General features: G+C 40.9%; 1 long non-coding RNA gene and 1 pseudogene across 1 annotated transcript; one reads left to right on the top strand and one right to left on the bottom strand.

Moving 5' to 3' along the window:
- Positions 1-148: 148 nt before the first annotated feature.
- Positions 149-4,681, top strand: LOC119581225 (annotated as a pseudogene).
- Positions 4,682-6,306: 1,625 nt separating this feature from the next.
- On the bottom strand, positions 6,307-8,893 carry LOC119580771. Its single transcript, XR_005229393.1, has 3 exons — positions 8,748-8,893; positions 6,985-7,099; positions 6,307-6,593 (listed from the first exon to the last, which is right to left on the bottom strand). It is a non-coding gene; the product is annotated as an uncharacterized LOC119580771 (long non-coding RNA).
- Between the last annotated feature and the right edge of the window lie 3,607 nt (positions 8,894-12,500).

The following is a 12,500-nucleotide window of genomic DNA, read 5'->3' on the forward strand; positions in this document are numbered from 1 at the left end:
CAGTCTTGTGAAAGATATATCTCGTTCTTGATTGCTTTCCATAGTTACTTTGAATTTATCTCTACTCAATACGAATAATCGTTGTTATATAAATATATTATATTGGTTACTATTTCTCTGAATTCCTGCGTAAAGAAATGTGACCATGATGAATGTGGCTTTCATATCAAAAGTTAATAACTTTTGAAAATTCGGGCATCCTCAAGAGCTAAGAATAGTAGTATTTTCACAGCCACAAATAGAAAAAAAATGTGTATGTACGTCGGTGTGTTCTTGTGAATATGTATGATGTACGTCTGTACGTTTGTGTGTGGGATTATGTGTCTGCTTAAATATGAACACAGAAGATGTGGCCTGGAATTTTCTAGAAAGACGGTGTAGGTGGAATTATAGGACGAGGAAAAAAAGAGAGAAATTAATGAAACATAAGAAGATGAAGTAGAATGAAGAAGAATTTAAAATAGCGTCCCTTTAATTATTTACGGGTAATTTTATTTTCGTTCATTAATTTACATAATGTTGCTGGTGATCAACAAGAAGATTCGAGAATCGATAGAAGGTTACACAGCCAGCATAGATAGAGGATAGCATTTCCGAGAACATTATTGTTGTCCTCCGCTTGGTAACCCTGAATGCGATGTCAAAATTGGTACAAAACAAAATATCAGACAAGCTCTTGTAATCTCGCTAAGGTATCTTTCCTTAAAGTAATTTCAGAAAACAACGAATCATAAGCCACTTCTTCGTCTCCCCTTCATGGATCACATCAATGATAATAATTTTCGGCTTGGATGTATAATCATGGGATTAAGGGGCTCATTCCCTCTGATCCCAGTGTGACTGGGAACCCCGTTTATGATCATTCTTCTACCCTGTGCAAGAATCCTCTCTGCCATTGTGAGGATAGTAGTCAGAAGGTAGATATTGTCATTGGGTGAGCGCTGCTGAAGACAGTCGATGGCTCCTCTGGAGTCTATATGTATGACCACGTGTCCTTCCCTCACGGACGCGTGGCCTAGGGCTCCCATGATAGCAAATGCCTCTGCCTGTAGCGAGGAGGCGTTGTCTGTTACCCTCATGGATTTTGTGGCATCCCTTGCTGCGAAGCCGTCGCCAAGGGATCAAGGGATCGACCGATCCATCCATGTAGTATGTGACAGTATTAATATCTTCTCCATATTATTTCCAGGTGCCTGTGCTCGTAGCGATGGCGGTTCTGGCGCCGGCGGGCGTGGTGGGCGTGGCGGATCGCGACGCCGCGCCCGTGATGGCAGTGGCGGCGGGGGGGCGTGACGGAGACCTCCACGAAGGGTAGAGAATTCCACGCTTACTACGGCGTCTCCTTCGCCAGGGGGGAACTTAGGCTCAAGGTTGGGCAATGAGGAAAGGAACGAGAGAGAGAGAGTGACTACATATAAAAGTTTCATTCCCTTTGGTGTCTTTTCCATTCCTTTCTCCAAACTAGGCAAGATGCGAACCATATTAGGAGGGTGTTATGTATTTAGCATTGTGACAAAGAAAAGTACATTATTCTCCCAGAGTAAAATTTTAACATTGGGCGGAGATGACACCCTGATGATAGGACGCTCAAGATATACAGGTGCCATTAAATCATGTACTAAAGCGAAATATACTTTTATGATCTAGACATTATCACTCAAAAAGAAGGAATAAACAATTTCCTATAGTTCCTGTACTTGAAGATGAAGAATTTCATATTACTCAAGAATTGCCCTGAACAGCACATGTTATCGGCTTCACACAACCTGTTACGTAAATAGTGTTTGCCCTTTACTCATATGACGCACCATGCTTATAACATATCCCATATATCATCACAAAGTATCCCTGCTACGATACCTTTCCTTTTATTTATCAGATTAGTAATCAGTCCATGAATATTTGTTCATCTATTTAATTATATACATGGCTGTAATACAGGAATTAAAAACAAGAGGGTAAATAACAATTGCTGATATCCATTATAAAACAGATTACATTTCATGATAAAGTATGGTAGAGGAAAACATGAAGATACAGAGTACATAAGACATAAATGTAAAAAATAAGGGTAAAAGTTCTATAACATAATAACATAATAGCATAAGCATTTATATTTCATTCTCGTTTCATTCTCATTCTTATTCTACCTTTCCCACTCTCTCTCCCTCTCCTTTCCCTAACAACTCTGACTCTCTTTCTGGTTTTAACTTTCTACCTCCTTCTATATAAAAGGATAATTTTTTTCTTCTTCTTCTCCTTCCTCTCCTCCTCCTCCCCCTCCTTCTTCGCCTTCTTCTTCTCCTTCTCCTTCTCCTTCTCCTCCTCTTCGTCCTTGTCCTTCTCCTCCTTCTCCTCCTCCTCCTTCTCCTCCTCCACCTCCTCCTCACCCTCCTCATCCTCATCCTTCTCCTCCACCTCATTCTCCTCCACCTCCTCTTTCTTCTTCTTCTTCTTCCCTTAAGCAGCTTAAAGTCAGCATTAATCCCAATGGTATAATCTATATTCTGTAATAACTATCTATATCTTTATGAAGACAGAAAGATTTGTAAGCAGATCTAAACATAGCAACACAGAAGAATAGACTGAAAGAATATTAGGGTTATATGAAAAAAGAAAACTAGTAGTCCATCAGGAGAGTCCGTTCTCAGCACTTCGCTCACAGGACCCGGTGAGGGCGGAGAGCTGGGCGTGCGGGACGGATCCAAGATGCCCCCGCCTTGCCTTGCACTTCAGGGGTGTACCTGCTTTATAACATTCAATGACTAAATCGTTGTCCTGTCTGTTTTTCTTTCTTTCTTTCAATTCAATTCTTTCAAGAGCAATTAAGGATTTAATTTATTTTCTTATTATCCTTTCTATCCTTTTAATATGATTCTAATAGAGAATGGAGCCTGTCGAGAGACTCGCGGGTAAGGATTCTTCGCCGGCGGCGCCTGCGAGTACTTGCCTCACGTCCTCATGAACCACGACATTGTGCTGGTAGTTGTGCAGTACAGACTCGGCATCACGGGTGAGTGGTGGAAAAATGTAGCTTCAGTCATATGTGATTTCAGTTCAGATTCCCGTGTATAACGTTTTTAATGTTTTTCTTTATTTATTTTTCTTTTTCTTTCTTTCTCACAAATTCATTTTCTGGTGTTCATCCCCTGTGGAGTTATGGAACTGTTCTTGTCCACGGAGGATGAGGTGATGCCGGACAACTTCGGGATGAAGGACCAGGTCATGGCCCTCCGCTGGGTGCAGGACAACATCCACAGCTTCGCCGACAGGGTCACCATCTTCGGGGAGAGCGCGGGGGGCGCCTCCGTCCGCCTGCACATGCTGTCGCCCAAGTCAAAGGATGACCCCAAGGTCATACACAGTCATTCTTATCATCATCATCCTTATCGTTATCATAATGATAATAACACTAATGATTATGATCGTCGTCATCGTCATCGTGGTCAGCAGAAGCATCAGCATATTCGTTATTTTCGTTATCCTCATCATCATAAACATCTGAGGCAACAGCATCAGCAACAAAATTATTTCCATTATCATTATATCATTATCAGTCACTGTTATTATTATTCAATATTATTAGGTAGGCACCGTACCTGTTCCAGCAGGAAAAGCAAACACTTGTACAAATAGCATAAGAAATGGATTTTCTCATACGAAATAATTTAGGAGACCTAATTCAGTAAAAACCTCAATAGCAATAAACATTCCGGGAGAATATTGAAGACAGATCCTCTTTCACATGTTCTGTAAAAGACTCTAAAATTAGATCCTTGAATTTCCTGTTCAGACAAAAGAAGCGATAATCATTTCAGCATTTTAAGGTAGATTATTACAGGTGAATCGCTTAGGCCAAATCATTCAAAAAAATACAGCCGACTCTTAAAGATCATAATATTTTCCGCTAACGCATTCAGACGTTTATGCAAGCGACATGAACGGATACTACTTACCCGTATTTTGTATATTTCTGCATAAAGAAACAAAGTGACAAGCTTTCTCCCTCTCTCGTTAGGCCTCTTCTCTCGCGCCACCATGCATTCAGGAACAGCCATATCGCCGTGGGCTCACCGAGAGCAGTTCAGATCTGCGACGGAGGAAGTGAGTAAATCCGTCGGCTGCGCAGAATGTCACGACAGCCAGGAGATCCTCGCTTCTCTCCAGCAGCCGGATGGTCGCAAATTGGCCGCCAGTCTTCAGGATACCATGGCAAGCTAAAAACATTCTCATGTCAACTGTATATTTTTCATCAAGATATATGGTGTCTTTGATAAAACTACTAGCATGTGATTTTTCTTAATAACAAGTTTATGATGTGCTGCCCCAGAAATGGTTCCTCTTGCCTTTGGCAACTGCACCTTGCTCCGACGGCGATTTCCTGCCCGACGATCCCGCTTAACGTGATGGCGAGTTCCACCACGTGAATCTTATGGCTGGGAGCACACGAGACGATGGAGCCATTGTAACACAACGTTTAGTATTCCTTCTGGTATCATATACATATACTGAATCCAAAAAGAAAATCCGACTGAAAAAATGACCTGTTTTCAAGAAAGATTGTAAGTATCGCTCATGGAAGATTAAAGCGGATCGTATTTTCATCTCCACTGTAGCCATGTTAGCTCGCAAATAACTGCTCGACGCCCTACGAGAGAACATCTCGGCCCAATCAGCATGAATGGTAGTGCTTGTTAAAGGTACTCAAATTTGTAATGGAACCTGTGCGAACCCTAACCATAACTCATCTCTTAGAAGGATAAAATACTGATAAGGATAATACAACACTAATACATAACTAATCCCTTAGGATGATTCAATACTTAGGATAATGCAATACAATACTCAGAATGTCCCATCTTACAACCAAGATCTTTGTCACCAGTTAAAGACAGGCTATACCTTCGGAGAACCTCACGACCTGACGACCCATCTATGAAGCTACATTTGGGTAAGTGTTAGTCATCAACTATTGTCGCATGTCCCTTACCCCGCGCTACCCATCATCAACCCCTTTAAAAGGTAAATACAGTTGACATGCAATACACATTATGAGGAAGGTGTGATACAGTAGTCAGAACGAGACGGAAGGTCTTCCTCTTCTATTGGTCATGCACATGGTGGTGGGGACGCCAGCATGATGGTTTTCTTGCTGATGTTTTTTGTCTGTTGCCCTCACATTTTGGGCCAAGTTGCTGACCAGAATCTCTCTCTCTATCTATCTATCTATCTATCTATCTATCTATCTATCTATCTATCTCTATATCCCTCTATATCCCTCTCCCTCTCTCTCCCTCTCTCTCTTTACACACACACACACACACACACACACACACACACACACACACACACACACACACACACACACACACACACACACACACATGTTGATAGCGAGACTAACGCATCATAAGGATAAAGATAAGATATGCTGATGGCGATATTAGCCTAGGACAAAGTTGAAAGATTTATTTGACTTCTAGCCAAGTAAGTGCCTCTCGATTAGATACAATGCAGCGCCAGGGCGAGCTAAAGAAAGCCAAGAGAAATGACAGAATGTGAAAAATGCACCAAGTTTCGGTAGAAAGTAAAAAAAATAATAATTTTTTGACGAGCGGGTCAAATGAACTTTTTTTTTTTTTGTTATTGTCATTATTTAGTGAAGATATATTTCTGCCTCATCTGCTTGGTAAGCAAACAAGTTAACATTCTTAGAGGAAGGGATTTCACCGATTTTATGAAAGATAGGAAGAAATTGCGGAAACCAAAGAATATGAAGTTATTTGTAATAGAAACAGGAATATATCAAGGGGGAACTGTTACATTTTCTAAAGGGAACCTATTTAAGCTAGCAAACTTAAATAGTTTTTAGATTGGGCAATTATTCAGGATATCTACGCATGACCGGCCATGACGAGTTTGGTATCGATGGATTCCTCTCGCTCTCTACTACATAAATTTGCAGGGTACTTGCCGCGGAATCCCACAAACCCCATATCCAAGGCTCTGATAGTAGGGGAGGCCATGAATGACACGAGGGAAATTGCAGAGGACTGTGCCCCCTGCGACCCCTCCCTGTGGGCTGCCGTGCCCAACCCCCGTAAGGGAAGACAAAGAATCCTCTAGTATTCACGGCAGGCAGACCGGCATGCGGGAGTGTTCAGGTCATCAGTAGAAAATGTATAATAATTTCTATTTTTGCACTTATGTTGTTTACATTAATAATGATTTTTATTTATTTTGTTGCATTTGATCACAGCACATCAAAAATCTGTGAAAAAGGTGACAAGGATAACAAACACATGGTAACTTTTGTCCTCATCAAATTCTTATCAGGATTCATAACATTCGCAAAAAGAGTGTTTCCTGAAGAAATACATTTACAGAAATACATATATATCCTGAATAAAAATGTTCACAGCCTTTCACTGTTATTAAGAATGACTAAATGATTGTAATGACTGAATACTACACGCAAAGGAGTTACAGCTCATCCTGGGAAGGACGTGGCGAGGATTTCTTCCCCGAGACGATGCGTTCAGGATGGAGGACGTGGTCCTTTTTGTTGGCAAAGAAGCGTGGAAATTCCGCACCTGAGACAAGAAAGAAATACACAAAAATAAAATCAATGAAGTTGAAATTTAATACATGGATCTTCTTTGAGAGACGAAGAGAACACACACAGTAAATGAGTAAATAAATAAAAATCGGGAATAAATCGGTGTTAATTCTGTTATTCAGGGTGGCAGTGGAGGCTTGCATGTATTTTAATTTGTCTGTCTAAAAGTATTCAGTAGAATTTCAAATCTTAAAATGTTTGATTCTGGATTTTCAATATGATGAGATATGTATATGTATATTCTGTGTTCCTGTCGCTAGTTGATGGGTTAAATTATCTTATATTTTGTTATAGATATTGAATAGGTCAGTAGATATATTGCAGTGCATAATATTCTAGGTAATTATGCGCATGAGGTCACTCACCTCCTGTCGCTTGTCGGCCTCCATGGCGGGCGAGGGCGTGAGGGCGAGATAGCGGAGGTCGTCCTCGATCGCCGCCTGCCACTTGAAGCCCAGGGCGTCGTTGGGGGTCGGGTTACTGAGGAGAGAGGGAGGAGGGAATCAGAGTGATGGTATTTGTGTGAGTGATGTAATTATGCCAAAAGTTGTGTGTGTGAACATATGTTCGTGTGATGAAAAGTACAACTAATACTGTGTTAAACATCTTTAACTCATTAACAAAAAGCTATGCGAACCATGATCGCAATCAATTCCTTATTATCACACTACTAAAGTACATCCATTATAGACAACTAAAATTATTCAGTGGCTGATATTACTGCAGTATTCTAGTCAATATTTTATTCGGACAATTTTAATGTTTATAGAATGTCATTTTTCAAAAAGGATTTTTTTCGATATGTTACCAGAGGTTTTTTTTTCGCAAAACTGTGGTTAAAAGCTGGAAACCATAATAATCAGGGTATTCCAATTATGCATATCAAGACCACTGTCATCAGAAATATCCTCTCTGGAACATGGTTGGGGGAAGTCTCAAAATCTGAGAGGGCTGAGATTCTTGATATCACAACAATGGAAACATAATTACTTTGTATGTTCGTTTTAGTTTTGTTCATTGACCTCAAAAGAGGTTTCTGATATATATTGTATCATTTAAATTCTAATAATAAATTACAATAAATTAGAGATGAGCGTCCATTCCAGCTGACTAATAGTAATGTTGGAAACCCCAAACTGGGCAAACAAGGTTGACTCATGAGTGTTTGAGAGGGTGCTCGCCTTTGCAAAAAAATGTCAAGAAGTTTTCCAAATCGTGGAATGATGTGCAGACTTTTCAGACTTATAAGTAAAATTTATTTGAAGTATGAATAGGAAATTTCGCATGGTATGTATTTTGAGAATACAATCACATCTTAGTTTGTATCTAAATGCAGAAAGTCGACAGTTCTTACATATTCATTGAATGCTAAAGAATATGTAGCCAGTGACATTGGCAGTCGATAGGATAAGGATAAGGATAAGCCCGGGCTATGCCATGAGGGGAGCCCGTCCTGTGTCGACTAATGCTGACTCGCTCACGTGTGTCACCTGGTGCTGACTCGGCTGAACCTAGTCCTTACCCAGCCACAGCAGTAACCTCTGGGCGACAATTGCAACTTCTCGCACCTGGGCGGGGCGCGAACCAGTCCTCAACTGCAGATTGAAGCTTGGTTGTGTATAAGGGATGTATTTTGGTATTGTAATGGTAAGGGATTGATGAAGATCATGGTTCGCATAGTTTTCTTTTTTCTTTTTGAGATTTGTTTCCTTGAACAACTCTGGTGAGAGAGTTAGAGATCTTTTTGAACAGAAGAGATCATGGTTCACATAGATCTATTTACTTCAATAACACTGGTAAGAGAGCTAGATATCTTTTTGAAAAGAAAAGTTACTGTTATGTAAAACGTTTAAAAGTTGGATATGTCACAATGCAACTTTGTGTATCCAGTGCCACGACCCAAAAATAAAACATGGAGTTGTAACTCTAAGGTAAATGTATCCTGAATATAAAATTCCCAATAAAATATGAGCATGACTGAAATAAGAATACAATGTTCAGTGGTCAAAAGAAAAAAATAAGTTGAATGGCGAGGGAGAAGCAGGGGGAGTAACTGGTACACCATAACAATAATAACAATGCAAATAAAGTACATTAGCACAGAGAGTAAAAAAACTTCTGTGATTACCCGAGTGAAGTCTCCCATGCGGTCTAGATCAAAGGTCAGGTCGCCAAGATAATGCTGGTAATAAATTCTACAGGATCTGGACCTTCGGGTCCGACCGCCATGCCGATGGGGCCGACGACGGAGTTCTCTCGTAGGGCGTCAAGCAGGTCTTCAGTGCTAGTAGAGAGACCAAAAAACAATACACAGTGATTTTCCCAGAAGACCAATTATCATAAATTATTCAGTCTAATCTTTTTACACTATATTTACCTTTTGAATTCCTTGTTTGTTTGTTTGTTTTTGTATTTTTATGTACCGAAACACCAGAACGAAACTAACGTTGTGTCATAAGAGCCCCGTCGTCTCTTGTGATGCCAGACATAATATTCACGTGATGGAACTCTCCGTCACGCGTCAGACGCGCGGGATCATCGGGCAGGAAAGCGCCGTCATTGCGAGGGTACTACAGGCAAGAGGAATCATTTCTGAGGATTACAGTAAAAGTGATAAATTTGCATGTCAGGGATAGTGACTGATAAGAGATATCACGGGCCATAACTATCACCCTTTTTAATGCAATATGCTCCCTCAAAGAGTGTTTTCTGTTTACCATAAAATCCTGGAGACTGGCGGCCAACCTGTTGGAAACAAGCAAGAATCTCCTGGCTGTCGAGGCCTTCTGCGCAGCCGACGGATTCGCACACTTCCTCCGTCACAGATCTGAACTGCTCTCTGTAAGCTCACGGCGCCAAGGCTGACCCAGAATGCATGATGGCGCATGAGAAGAGACCTAATGAGAAATGAAAACATATTTTTTTATGCAGTTTGTGTGTGTATGGTAAGATATTGTAATGTAAATGTCAGTTCACATCATTGGTGTAAATGACAGACTATTTGAGTTGAAAATAAAACAACCATAGCACAAAAACAATGTTTTTTATAAAGGTTATACCGTACTATTATAGTGTTGATTATGATTATGATCATGACTATAATCATTATCATTATGATAATTATTATAATTATTATGGTGAATAACTCCACTTTTGACCTGGGCGACAGCATGTTCAGGTGGAAGGAGGCGCCCCCCGCGCTCTCCCCGAAGATGGTGACCCTGTCGGCGTCGTCCCCGAAGCTGTGGATGTCCTGCACCCAGCGGAGGGCCATGACCTGGTCCTTCATCCTGAAGTTTCCCGGCATCACTTCATCCTCCGTGGACAAGAGAAACGAGAAACGAAGATTTCCACAAATCCCTAGGAGGAAAGACAACAGAAAGACGTCACAAAATGAAAAAAAAAAAATTATATCTACACGGGAATCTGAACTGAAATCACATATAACTGAAGCTACATTTTTTTACCACTCACCCATGATGCCGAGTTTGTACTACAAAGATGCAGTCTTTCTATGTTATATAACCGGTACATCCCCTACTTACTTTTGGCGTGAACACGTTGAAGTAGAGACAGTCCTCATTGCCGTACAGCTCCTCTGGGCCCAGAACGACGCCCATGGCAGAGAGGTCGAAACGCACTTGGAGGCAAGTCAGGGTCATCTCGGACCCGTCCCGCACGCCCTCCCAACTCTCTGCCCTCACCGGGTCCTGTGGGGGATATGCTGAGGTGACTAGCCGGTCAGACACATCAAGGAGCGCTTAACAAAACAGATCGTGAAAATCGTGACTCGATGATCTTCAATCGCAACGGTAATAACCATCGTGCTGTAACACGAAGTTTGTATGACAAGAGAGAGAGAGAGAGAGAGAGAGAGAGAGAGAGAGAGAGAGAGAGACAATAAAAAGTCTGACCAGGTCTGACCAGAGTCCGTGGGTTCTGTTCTCATATCCGAGCATTAGGAACCGATCCCCATTTTCTATGCAAAAACACGTGCATCTCTTCCTCCGCAATGAAATAAGCAAGGGAACACCTGTCACGACCGAGCCTGGATGAAGGACGAATCTCAGCTGCAACTTCCCCTCCTGGTCAAATTTCAGGGCTACAAACAAACGCAAGTTCGCAAGTGACTTTTTCTGCCGTTTGTGTTTATTTACATGGGAGAGGCTACATTTTTTGTCCAGCACTATGAATTTGGTCTCGATTCATTTCCAGAAAGATTGTCTATAAAACACATTCCGGAAGGTAATTGAATATCTAATGCCAAGTCTGGAATTATCTTTTGAAGCCTTTCGGTAGTTTACTAGATATACCTCCTGACTATTCACTTATTTATGTGCACAATTATGTATACCTATAACCTGCAACGTTTCTGAAAAATTGTATACTTTGCATCATTTTTCCCTCTGTTTCCTTCCTGCTTACTACATTTTTCTCTGTAAGTTTCTACACTGCATAGATTTCAAAACAAATTTGTGAGGTAAGAGTTAAGGGAATATAAGGATGAATATTACAGACTGTCTGTATCCCTGTTTCCAAAACTCTAAGCAAAATGTAAAGAAAAGACTGGTGTCCTTAAATGAAGATTTTTTTTTATATAAACAAATGGTAGTTACTTTCTTCAAAGACCAATAATTATAATTTCTGCTTTGTTTTAGCGGGAGACTTCAGGAAACCATTTGTCTTTCGAGTGATTTTATCTCGATCACACAATGTTGCTGGAAATCATTCATTTTCGCCCAACTTGAATATCTTTCCCTATGAGAATAGTGCACTTTTCTTTTCTTTTTTACGTAAAAGAGCACAATCTACCAGTCTGCATCCTGTCTAAGTTTGCGAGCTCCTCTGGGAAACTGACATGAAATAACAGAATGGTTAATTGTGAATGGTTAATGGCAAAACAAATGTGCTAGACATCTAAGGTCGTGTAGCTCTACTGTACGCACTGTAAGTATGGCTCAGATCTAAAAGGCGAATATCAACAAGCAAAGGTTGACAGTTCAAGTTTGTTTGTTTTTATGTCAGAGAAAAGTAGAGTTTTGTTAGGGATAGTCATAAATCTGGGTTTTTGTAATTCCAAGGTGGAGGATGAATGAATGTTTCATTTTATGACTCTTAGTTTCTCTCTCTCTCTCTCTCTCTCTCTCTCTCTCTCTCTATCTATCTATCTATCTATCTATCTATCTATCTCCCTCTCTCTCTCTCTCTCTCTATCTATCTATCTATCTATCTATCTATCTCCCTCTCTCTCTCTCTATCTATCTCTATCTATCTATCTATCTATCTATCTATCTTCTTCATCTATCTCTCTCTCTATCTCTCTCTCTATCTATCTATCTCTCTCTCTCTCTCTCTCTATCTCCCTCTCTCTCTCTCCTCTCTCTCTCTCTCTCTCATCTCTATCTATCTATCTATCTATCTTCTTCTCCTCTCTCTCTCTCTCTCTCTTTCTCTCTCTCTTCTCTCTCTCTCTCTCTCCTTTATCTATCTATCTATCTATCTATATCTATCTATCTATCTCCCTCTCTCTCTCTCTCTCTCTCTCTCTCTCTCTCTCTCCTCTCTCTCTCTCTCTCTCTCTCTCTCTCTCTCTCTCATTCCTTCCTTCTTTCTTTCTTCCTCCCTCCCTCTCACCTTCTTTCCTCCTTTTAGTACAAACTTGAGCCTGAGTTCCCCCAGGGCCTGGCTTGGCGAAGGGGCCACCGCCACCGCGGGCGCGGCGTCGCGATCCGCCACGCCCGCCGGCGCCAGAACCGCCATCGCTACGAGCACAGGCAACATTTGGGCGCTGAAAGGAAAATGGAAAAGTTGTTATTACTACTGATACTAATATTATTAGCATTATCCCTACTACTGTTAGTCTCAGTATTATCAATGTGAT

The sequence above is a fragment of the Penaeus monodon genome, chromosome 14, assembly GCF_015228065.2.
Source record: "Penaeus monodon isolate SGIC_2016 chromosome 14, NSTDA_Pmon_1, whole genome shotgun sequence".
NCBI lineage: Eukaryota > Metazoa > Arthropoda > Malacostraca > Decapoda > Penaeidae > Penaeus > Penaeus monodon.